Below are 11540 nucleotides of genomic sequence, written 5' to 3'. Positions count from 1 at the left end.
TCTGCGCCTCTTGGTTCTCCAAGTTTTCCTCAAGTCTACTTTCTGGTCTCTTTTATTCTCTTTAATCGACCATCACACGGTCAACACCGCTGAATGAAGCACTTGATGTCCTCGCTGCAGAGGATGCCTGCGCGCTCAAGGACACTGTGGCAATCAAAGACCGGATTCAAGACAGGAGAAAACATGTTTTTATTATCCTCATTCAGATTCAGACATAGAGGGGAAAAAAATAACCTTTGCACCTCTATTCATCTCCAACCCAGCATTATGCAGTTAGTCCTATATTTTGACATACTACTCTAAACAAGATTTCAATTATCTCCTCGCAGCAAAGACGAGATACACATATTTTCTGATGACACATTTGAAGAGTTAAATTCGAAAATTAACATATTTCAAGAATATAAATATATATTTAATAAAAATAATATATTGAGCTACAATAGTGCAAGGGGTTAAATATAATTAAATACGTTAAAAATGTATTATTTCGAAATTAACATGAGAAAATATTTCCTATCCTGATTGAATTAACAAGAAACACCGTATTGACTGTAAAGCAGCTGGTTTTGTTGAGCCTTGAACGCCCTCCATGTTTTAATGTTTGTCAAATTATAACCCAGACACGAAGGATCTCAAGGACGCGTGGACTTGAATTTAATCGAAGAGGCTGAGAGTGGGGTGGAAGAGTGACACACGGAGGAGAGAAGTTCATTATTCCACTGAAAAGGAAACCAATGGTTTTCTCGGTCTCCAGGGAAACCGGCCTTTCTTTTGCCGCCAGACCTATGATAAGGTACTTCACAGCCTTAAGCACGATTATTGCAAGGTAAAGAGGGGAAATATTGCCTCCTAATGCTGATAGATGTTGGATATTGATTGTAAGGATGAATTCTAGAGAAGCCTGCCCCCAACAGTTTCACCTTTCAGCATCCTCAGGATGAAAAGTCCAAGGAGATGAGGCTAAAGGTTGGGCCTTTGTTGTTGCTCCTTAATCTCTAGCTGCTGCTGCTGCTGCATCTTCACTTGAGCTGACAGCAAGATGAAGATAAGACTGGAGGTTTTAAATAAAATAAAATAAAATGCAGCAGGAATACATATGTTCACAGGAAGACTCTGAATGGCACAATTAGCCTTCTACAACAGTTCCCATAACGCAAAAGCTAACACCAGCCACTTCCGCCATTAGCATTAGAACGCCATTAGCATCATTAGCATACAAAGGGAAAACCTTCAAAAGTGACATAGCCAGACAAAAGGGATAGTTTTGACATTTTTTAAAAGCAGAAGTTAAGCTAAAATATAACATACCTGCTGTAAAATTGCCATCTTCACTTAGCCTAAATTTAGATAAGTTTTTTTCAATGTCTAACGCTAATGACTAGCTTGATTTGAACCAGCACCAAAGCAGACAAAACTGTGGGGAGTGTGTCTAGCTACATGTTTAGGGAAAACGCCATTTTATTATGAATCTTTAAGCCATACTTACTTTCACTGCAGCTGTTTTTCTGGAAAGAAGCTAATGATTTATTATTGTATGTATTTCCTGGTGTGCAATGCAAACCCAAAGGCCAAACAATTTTATTTACTGGTGCATCTCAAATTCAAAAAGTAAAACATAAATGTATGTAGATCATTTACTTCTGTTGATTCTAGTGATTTTGTTACAGCAAATGAAATACTATTCAATTACAGAGAAATTTGGAAGAACAAATAAATTGTAATAAAATATTTTAATACAGAAATTAGACATTACAAGCATAGCAAAGGTGATTAACTGTCCAGCAGAAAGCAAAACCTTCCATCTGTACCAACCACTAAGGGTAATTGCAAGAGAAGCAGACTTTTCACAGAATGTTGTAAGAAAGAATATTGAAAAAGCTGAGTGAAAGCAAATGTTGAACTTATTGATGAGAATAGGGTTTGCTAGAAACATTAAACAGCTTTGAGATTATTTCAGGCCCCCTGCAGATTTATGTAGATTAAAATTCTAAGTGGATTCAATCTAGTAAATTGGAATATTAGGTTATACATTTATTTATTATAGTTTGATGATTATGGCATACAGTTACATAAGTGTGAAAAAGTGTTTTTTTGTTTTTTATTTTAAAAAATAAACTGCATTTTGAATTGCTCCTGGCTGTAAGATCTTAAAATAAACATAAGTAAAAATAATTTACTTTTGTTTGTGTTAGATTAAATGAAATAATTACATTTTGCAATAATTTCTTACTTTGCTTCTTTGTCTGTAGAGTGTTGGGACATTTGTCAACATGTCTTTTATTCAAGTTTACGTCCTGTAGACGTTCCGGTCAGAGCAGTCGTACTGCTCACTATTAAGTCAGCCCTGTCTCTGTTAAACATGTATGGAGAAAGAAACATGTACATTTCATGAGTTTTAAGAATTTGCTTTTGGAATTTTGGATTTTCAGTCTTTAATGTATTTTTTTTTTGTCATAGTCCTATTTTATTTTGTCAGTCTGTTTCCTCTTGTGCAGTGTATTTATTTTGTTTTACATTTTTTCATAATATTTTGTGGGAATTTTGGTTATGTTTCTACTCAGGCTCATTTATGGTCAGTTTCTGTTGATTTTATTTTGTCTTCATCAGTCATTCAATTCAGTAGTTTCCCTTGGTTCTCTTTGTTTCTTACAGCTGGAAATTGTTGTTTAGTCTTACCTTTTCTGCATCCAGTAATCACTGCCTCAGCAAAAAACTCTCTTGCCTCATCCACTTGTTTCTCCCCTCTGTTATGCATCATCCTCTTGTCATCAGTTGTTCTCTATTGTTCAGTAAGTTTTTCTTCTATTTAGTTCTTTAAATATCACAACTTAGCGGGATCTTCCCTAACTTGCCTGCTTTTGGATCCTACACAAAAACCACGACAATGAAGTGCCTCCAATCTGAATAACTATCACATAGAAAAGCAAGACAGAGTGAAATAACAGTCAACACTTTTTATCACATTAACCCTCTCCAGGCAGGTGTTGCAGATTTGCAACAACTTAGACAGTCTTTTCAAGTAATTTGAGCCTGAGAGGGATTAGCATGGTATACTTGGCCATAAATACTTTTTAAAAAGTGTTGTCAGTATCTGTTTCACACAGGAAGACCATTGGTTGTATGGTGCCCCCTGTATTAATGCCAATAATTGGTTTCTTTGTAAAATATATCCAATCCAAAGATGACTCATGAAATATAGTTTTGGCATTAAATATAACAATACTTTAGAACTGAAGTTGTTTTAAAATAGGGAAAGTTATTTTGACCATGACCCTTCCTGAATAGCCACTAGATCTCCAGAACCATGCAAACTGGATTAGTCTATTGCAGGCAAGATATTAACTGCTTTTAATTTTTCCAATTTAACCATATGACATACCAAAAACCCTGAATTATTTAGTTTAATTCAAAAGGTCAGGCACTTATATAGATTCATTACACAAAAGGTTATATTTCAAATGCATCTCTTTTTATACCATTGATGCAATCAAAAGAGTTTTATTCAAAAGTCTTCACTGTTTTCTTCCTGAATAGACATAAAGGATGACAGATAATGTAAGCTGAAACTTAATCTTTACCAATTGTTCCTGTTTGCACACAAGCTAGTGTCAACATGATAGATGACAGGCATAGGTATCTGGCTGCAGACTCCAGTGTGGTGGCCTGCAACCTCTCGGCCTGACAGTTGGGAAGCCTTTCTTATGATTGTGCAAAGACATTTAAAGCTTAAAATATATTCTTTTTTGAATTTGTCTGGTCTTTAAGGGGCAATGCACCATTCCTACTTTTTCTACAACTTTGATACTGCAGCATATAACATGATCTCCAGCTAAGTCACACAGTAGAAGTGAAATAAGAAATCTGTGACATGAACTTTTAACTTACAGGAGTAGCTACTGCAGAATTGTTTTAAGTGCCACTCAAAATGTTACAGTCATCACTCAATAAAAATAGTTCTATTCTCATATTGTCATGCAGATGCTCTGTCTGCACCAACGACAAAACAGTATTCTGAATAATTCAGATAGTTACATTTTGACCAACTAGGGGCTTTCATAGACTGTGAATAATGTAAAAGCTTCCAGCTCATGGTTAGACATTAAAGAAAAACATGATGACATTATGGTAAATGCAACTTACCCAGTATCACTATATAAATTATACAATCTTTATTTGAATATAGCCTCAGCCTAAACAATCAAAACAAAGGATATGATAGGATTTATAGAAAATATGGCCTATTTTTACCTCTTTTACTGAAAATAAGCCATTCAAAAACACAAACTCATTCATATTTTTTGCACAAAATTATTCTTATATAATAGGATTTCAGTCTGATCAGTTCTGCCTATTTTGAGCTATTTTGGGGCCTCTTGTCACTTTAAAACCTGCTGGGCACTTTCTGCGTTTATGCTTTCATGTGAAAATGGCTGTAAACAGAAATGCAATTATACAATTGTATGTCTTTGAAAAACAGAAGTAGACCCTCATGCACAACCAACAAGAAGACATGAAGTGGTTTCTGGACATCAACAACATAACACTTGTTTTTTCCAGAAGCATATGCTGGAACTTCCCTTGAGTTACGAGGTGAGAGGCAGTCGATGCTTGCTGATTTGCGACGTTACATAGGGAAGATTTTTGACACAGCTAATTTTACAAATTACCAAGAAACGTTCACTTATGGCCAGAAAACGGCTTGATAGTTTGTAAATGCTTGGGCTGTTTTTAGAAGCAGTAGAGATCCAAATGGAAGTTAAAAAAAGTGCAAAATGTTAATTTTGTATAAGAGGTCACGTTTAAACATTTATGACAGGAAGTTAAAATGTTGGCACAAATTGGTCTTCCTGATGGACAATGGTCCTAAGCATACACCCAAATTAATTGCAAAGTGTCTTGAGGATGAAAACTGTGTGTTTCAGAGTGGTCATTGTGAAGCTCTGATCACACAGAAAATTTGGGGCCAGAGCTGAAAAAGTGTGTGAGCAAGACGACTTTCACACTTGATTCAGTTACACCGGTTCTGTCATGAGAAATGGGCCAAAATTGTAAATGGAAACCACAAATGGGCAGCTCTACTTCAGAATCCTTCTCGGATCTAATTATTGTATTTCTTACTGCCCTGAATCAGGAAAGGTTTAGTCTAACTTAAAAGTAAAAATAAATGAGAATAAGAGATCCAAGTTTTCTTTATACAGTGTTAAGAATATCTAGTTTCAGCAGGATGTATAGTGGATATTTTAAGACACCTTCTTGTGTGGAAGATTAGTTTAAATTTGCCCAAATTAATTCTCTTTCCCATGTCTGATCAGAATACCATTTTCTTAGCTCGCCTTCTCAGACAATAACGGGTCAGCCTTGTTAGCAGTGAGGTTAGCACCAAGCAGTTTATGTGTGTGTGGAGTGTTTATTGGTCACAGCTTGCCTAGCTGGTGAGAGGTTGGAGGATTAGAGATGAGGAAGGTATGGGCGCTGGATGTGTGTGACGATGGGTGTGGGGGTGCTGGTGGTGGTGGTGGGGCAAATTGTTTTAACCCCTATTACTGCGACTGCATGGTGCTTCCCTTATCTAAGCCGCTGCAGCCACTCATTAATATTCCCTACATATGGCAGCGCTTTCTGTATCATTGTCTATTAATGGGAGGGATAATCGCTCATTCAATTATCAGGCAGTCAGCAAAAGACCAACCGTGCCTGCACGGCTCCGGTTCACACAGAGGCACAGCCCAAAACAGAGATGTGCCAGTGAGAAGGTGAGAGCGATAGCAGGGATTACAACATATTAGCTACTTTAATAAGTTAGGAACGGAGCCCTGTGAAGTAAACGGGGATCGCTTGACAAACATGAAACATGCCTGAACTTTGCGTCAACAAAGCAAAGAAGGGAGGCAGAGGCTGAATCATCTTTGATCTTTTTTTGTTCAATTTAAACATCAAACATCTCAGAGGTCTCCTGCTTTCAAACTGCAGCTTCTCCTCTGCTGGCTGCCAGATACTGTGATAGGAAAGCAGCTTTGTTTTCGACAGCCCTGAAAACAGCCTGACCCTGATGTCTGGGAGGCCAAATATCTCAGCAGTGATCAGATTTAGCGCCAATCTACGCTTTATGGCCTCCGGACCGCGTGCTGCCTGTCGCCGTGCTGCTGAGGCCACGGCCTGGATGTGAAGAGGTCACTGATAATTGCGTGACCTCCGGCTGTTTCGACCCCCAGAGACCCTGTTGAGTCAACACAAGCACACTCTCAACAGAGGGAGAGAAGAGTTGGAATTAGGTTGTTTAGTTATCCGTTGAGTTTCTCAAAGAGGTGGGTCACAAAAACTAGGAATGCAGAGCTGTTTCTCTGAGGCGGCATGTTTTAGCGAGACAGATAGGAGGTGAAATGTTAACAAAAATCTTTTTTAAAAATCCACAGTTTGATAAATTTTCGCATTCTGAATGAGGCAAAGGCGGCTGAGGCTGTGGAGGGGCCTTTGTTGGCGGTCCCATTTTCTCCGGCAGAGTAGCGCGCTCACAGGGTCAGCGAAGTTACGAAAGTAATTAAAGCTCGGTGATTCAGTGGCTGCTGCAGAGAAAAGAAAGCAAGCTGTCATTCTGATTTAGAAAAATAAATTACAATTTTAATAATGGGGGAGGATAGGGGTGAGAGAACGTCTCGAGCCTCAGTGAGTACATGGGGGGAGCAGGAGGGGGTCTGTTGGATGGGAGGAGGGGTTGAGGGGGTTGCTGCCTGCCTACTTATCAATAGTTGCAATTTTGTATTTTTTTTTTCCTTTTTTTGAAACCGCATCGGTAGTACATTGCGAGAGCACAAGTGCCCTTAAAAAAAGAAAACCCCGGAACATTAACATACTGATTTCATGCGCATGGCAAAGGGCCCGAGCCAATATCAGAGAGGACTCAGCAGTCCTATTGTCTGCTGGGACTCTGGTCCCCTCTGATATGAAAATTCAATTATTTTATAACTAGATCTGGCGCTGCGTTTTGACAGTCGACGGTAGCGCCTTGCCAGCTGCATCAGCGTGGGGGACCAGAGGCTCCTGATAGCGAGAGGGGCGGCCTTTCAGACATTGACATGTTTTTGGGGGACAAGATTGCCCTAAATGTGTTGCATTTAGGGGCTGAAAGTTAATCTAATGCTCCACCATTATCTCACTCAGGTAATTCCAATACCACCCTCAATCTGTGTTTACGCTCATGCACGCAGCCCCCGCATACTCGCACATCCATTCATTCTTCAGCACTTTGAATCTGATTCCCTGGGCTTTCTGCACCCAAACAGGAAATGTGTTTATTCTGCAAGAGGCACAAACTCTCAGCAGGTTGGGAACTATATAAAAAAGAAGTTGTTTTCTTCTTGGCATCAGCAGTTTCTGAGAAACATACTTGAAACTGTGTATTTCAAAAAGTTTTTGCTGGTTATACATAAAATAATCACAATATTCCAACCTATATGCATTTCTATGTCATGTATAAAGAAAACATCTTTACTAAATGCCCGTTAGAGGAATACATAAGTAGTTTAACACATTTTTCTCTTGATAGATTAATTTGCTCCATGTTAACATAGCTACCCAAGTACAGAGTAAAACTTTGAAACCAGACAGACATAAGCTGGCCCATTTTCTTACTTTCCTTTCATTACTTCCATGGCTCATTGTGAAATGTTTTCGGGGGGTCCCTTAAGAGTAGGGAACAGGAAGCGGCCCCCCTGGTATGGCCCTCTCTAGTGAGAGCCCACTGTGTTGTGCTTATTAGCCTGGCCTGGGAGAAGACGTACCTGCCTCGCCTCATTAGGCCGTGGTGGAGTGCGCGCTCAGCCTGCAGAAGAATGGAGCATTAATTAGTATTCTCTGCAGGGGGAACTGCCATTAGCACTTAATTAGCAGTAAGAGTACCATTCAGCAGGACAGCCAGTTAGTGTGTTTTCCCTCTGAGTCATGCTGAAATATTGCTGAAAGACCCTTGTTGTTTGTCTGTGCACGAGTTTTACAGCTGTATGTGTTTTTTTTTTCTTTTTTTAAAGATGGCACTGCTTGTTACTTACATCTAGAACAGGGGTGTCCAATGTGTGGCGTGGGGGCCCTTTGTGGCCGCCAACTGAAGTTCAAGAAAAATGTAAATTTGTATCCAAATTTAATTTATTATTAATCAGGGCAAAATTATTGCTGGAAAATGCTAAACACAACACAAAACAGACTTTTGTATTAAGTAAAATAATCTTCTTTCAGAGTCTTTTACTGAAAAGCTGACAAGCTGCACCCAAGTCAACTTTTTTAATTTAACAAACTTGGCTAAATGTGGCAAATGTTTTGAAATAAAGTGACCCGCATCCTGTTTTTGTAACGTAGAATGAATTTGATCAGGCAAGCCCAAAAGAATTTGGAAACTAGATGTCTTTTTTTAATACAGCAAACCTTTAAAATCAGCAGCTAACTCTCAAACACACCACTTACCAACACTCCATAGGGTGTATGTATAGTGGCACACAACACTTTTGTTTATCCACTCCATAAAAAATGTGTTTCTAAAAGCATAGTTCACTCATAGAATGAATAACGATAATACAGCCAAAAATATATATCTTTTATATATTAAAATTCAATATGGTGGAAGAAATCAATGCAAATCTCTTGTGAAGATAGAAAGACAATATGGCTACCCTCAACCAGTAGCTCTTTATGCTTAAATTTTAAGTTTGGATTTACAACAAATAAACCCCCCAAAAACCAACAAATCCCACTACTTTATTTGCGTGATTTTATTTTTTTATTTGGTCAGGTTACTTCTGACGATACTATTTTGGCCGATGTAGTTTGGACGTCCCTGAAGTAGAATAAACCAAGAGGAATGGATTCATCCACACCAGTGTCTGCACGCCTCTGTAGGATTTACCTCTGTCTGCTTGTCGCTGTTGACCCACATGAGGTCAAGCGCTGGTTTCTGGTTCCGGTTTGCTAAAAATTGGGCGGTTAGTGAATTCAGGTCAACTTTTCTTGTCGGTCACAGGGAAGTTTCTTTGATCTGCTGAGTAGGCATTCTTCTCTTTCTTTTCTCCGTTCTCTGTCCCACATCGTCACCAGCGAGGAGGACAAGGGAAGCTGTTAACCCACCTCGGTCCACTCCTCGGCCTCCCTGGTACCCCGCTCTTCCTCGCCGCTCGCCCCTTCCTCTAATCCCTGCCCACCCCGACGGCCCCTCCGAGGCTCAGGGTGAGCGCCGGTAAAAGCGCCTTTTCTCTTCCAGCAATCTGAGAGGCGGAGAGCTGTCATTTGCCAATTTGGCCTGAATGGGGCGGACAGTGGATTGAATGTCGTTTTCCCACCAGGCTGCACCATCCAGACCAGCAGGGGAGGGAGGGGGACGCAGAGAGAGGGGTGTAATGCTAGAGTAAAATTAGAGCTTTGATGGCAGCTAATAGTGTGTGATGGGACACGCTGACGTGGACTTCCAGTACAGACGCCACAGGTTCCCCCTGTACCTCTGCCTTGCTGCGTCTGACTCACCTGTAAGATTAGCCCTGCCTCCGCTCTCAGAGCTGTGATTTCACCCTGATCTGTGTAATTACACAGCTCCAACTCCAAGCCTGCCCCTGTCAAAGGGCCAGAGAGGTCCAGTTTCTCTCTCTTCACACACAGTCATGCATGCAAAAACACACTAGAGCGTTTTATAGAGGAGGAAAAGCTTAGAATGTTTTTTTTTTCACTCTTTGTTCCAGTTGCAAGAAGAAACAAAGAAGTTATGCAGATGTTCTGCAGATTAGCCATTAGGCGTTATTTCTCTGCCCCGATTTGAGTTCTGATGTCATGCCTGCTCTCTTTGTTAGTGATTTTTTTTTTAAAGTCTCAATATATTGAGATTTATGTCTGACTCAAAAGGAGAAAAATACTTTTGCTGTACTTTAGGGAGAATGAGCAATGTTTTTAATAAATATATGAATCCAAAATGATCAAAGAAAGCATTTGATTTTCTATTTGTCATTTTCCAAAAGGTTTTTTTGGAAAATGACAAATTGTGTACAAGTTTGTTACAAGTTGTGTACAAGTTTTTTAAATTTGTACACAAGTTCTTGACTTGACTATCTAATAGTTTGTCTAAATAAAACAATTATTTTGAATTTGACGATTTATAACCACAACCCTCAAAGTTTTATTAATGTAAACACATTTTTTATATCACTTTTACCTTTCAGGTTTTGATATAAATGTAATATTAAAATGTGTTTTTTGTTTGTGAATGATTGAATCTACAGATCTTCAGAAACAAATTTTGACTCATAAAAACCACAAACTCTGATGAGGTGGCACAAAAAGGCCACATTGTTGATTTTAAACCATTTTTATAAATAAAAATCAGAAACCATTGCACCAACTCTAGAGCAGGGATGTCAAACTCCAGTCCTCACTTAGGACTGGAGTTAGGACGTTTTGACGTCTTACAAGTCCAACACACCTGAATCAAAGGGCTGAAGAAGTAATTTAATTACTTAACAGAATCAACTTGTGTGTAAATTACCTTTAGTATAAATGCAGCTGTTCTGTAAAAAACTCAGATGTTTGTTAGAAAACATTTCTGAGTAAGTAAATATAATACCATAAAGTTTAAATTTGCAGGGAAATTTGAATTCAGGGTTTAGCTGTAAAATGACCAGGCTTCAAGGATTAAACATTTAACATTCATCATCTCAAAATGACTTCCATGGAAAAAAAACTAACTCTGCACAAGAACACAATGTTCCCATTATGAAACTCTGTGGGATTTACGTAGTTTTAGGGGGGAAGTTTTATATGCAAGTAAAAGAAGATGGAGTGCTTTATAATAAAACATGAAATAAAACATGTCAAAAGAAATCAAATAAACTGAAATTAAGTAAAAGCAAATGTGAAAACAGGAGTTTTGAGCTGCTTTTTAGAGAATCCAATGATCTTAATGCATTGGAATATATTTTCAGAGTGGCAAATGCAAGCTGTAGGGAGATGTTTTAAGTAAATAATTGCAAGAAGAACTCGATACATTGGCAGATTATTTCACTTGGAACAAAGAAAAAATGTCTTGTTATAAATTAAATTAAATTAAGTAAATTCACACATTAATCACTCACATTCTGCTCCTCCCATCCTGCTTTCACTATAAGACACAAGGGTGCATAGAAAGTAACACTGGGACCTGCCTCAGGCCCACCACACACACACACACACACACACACACCCACACACACACACACACACACACACACACACACACACACACACACACACACACACACACACACACACACACACACGTACATCAGATGTATTAATATCTCCCCAGGCACGAGCGGCACTGTGATGCTCTGACATATGTGCAGTTAAAGGCGTCTTAAATGTCCATATCAATCTGCGGCGCTGTCAGCTCAACAATGATGGAAACAGAACACCATCGCCTGCGTCAGGCAGCATCATTCCCATCCATGCAACATTAGAGAGATCGACGGCTCTCTGCAAGACATTCCACTGAATCTTAGCCAACCCAGAGCAAAGCTGGGTGAAAATAAATG

Source organism: Poeciliopsis prolifica, unplaced genomic scaffold, assembly GCF_027474105.1.
Source record: "Poeciliopsis prolifica strain line A6 unplaced genomic scaffold, Auburn_PproV2 SCAFFOLD006, whole genome shotgun sequence".
In the NCBI taxonomy this organism is placed as follows: domain Eukaryota; kingdom Metazoa; phylum Chordata; class Actinopteri; order Cyprinodontiformes; family Poeciliidae; genus Poeciliopsis; species Poeciliopsis prolifica.
Note: the sequence above shows the minus strand (reverse complement) of the source record.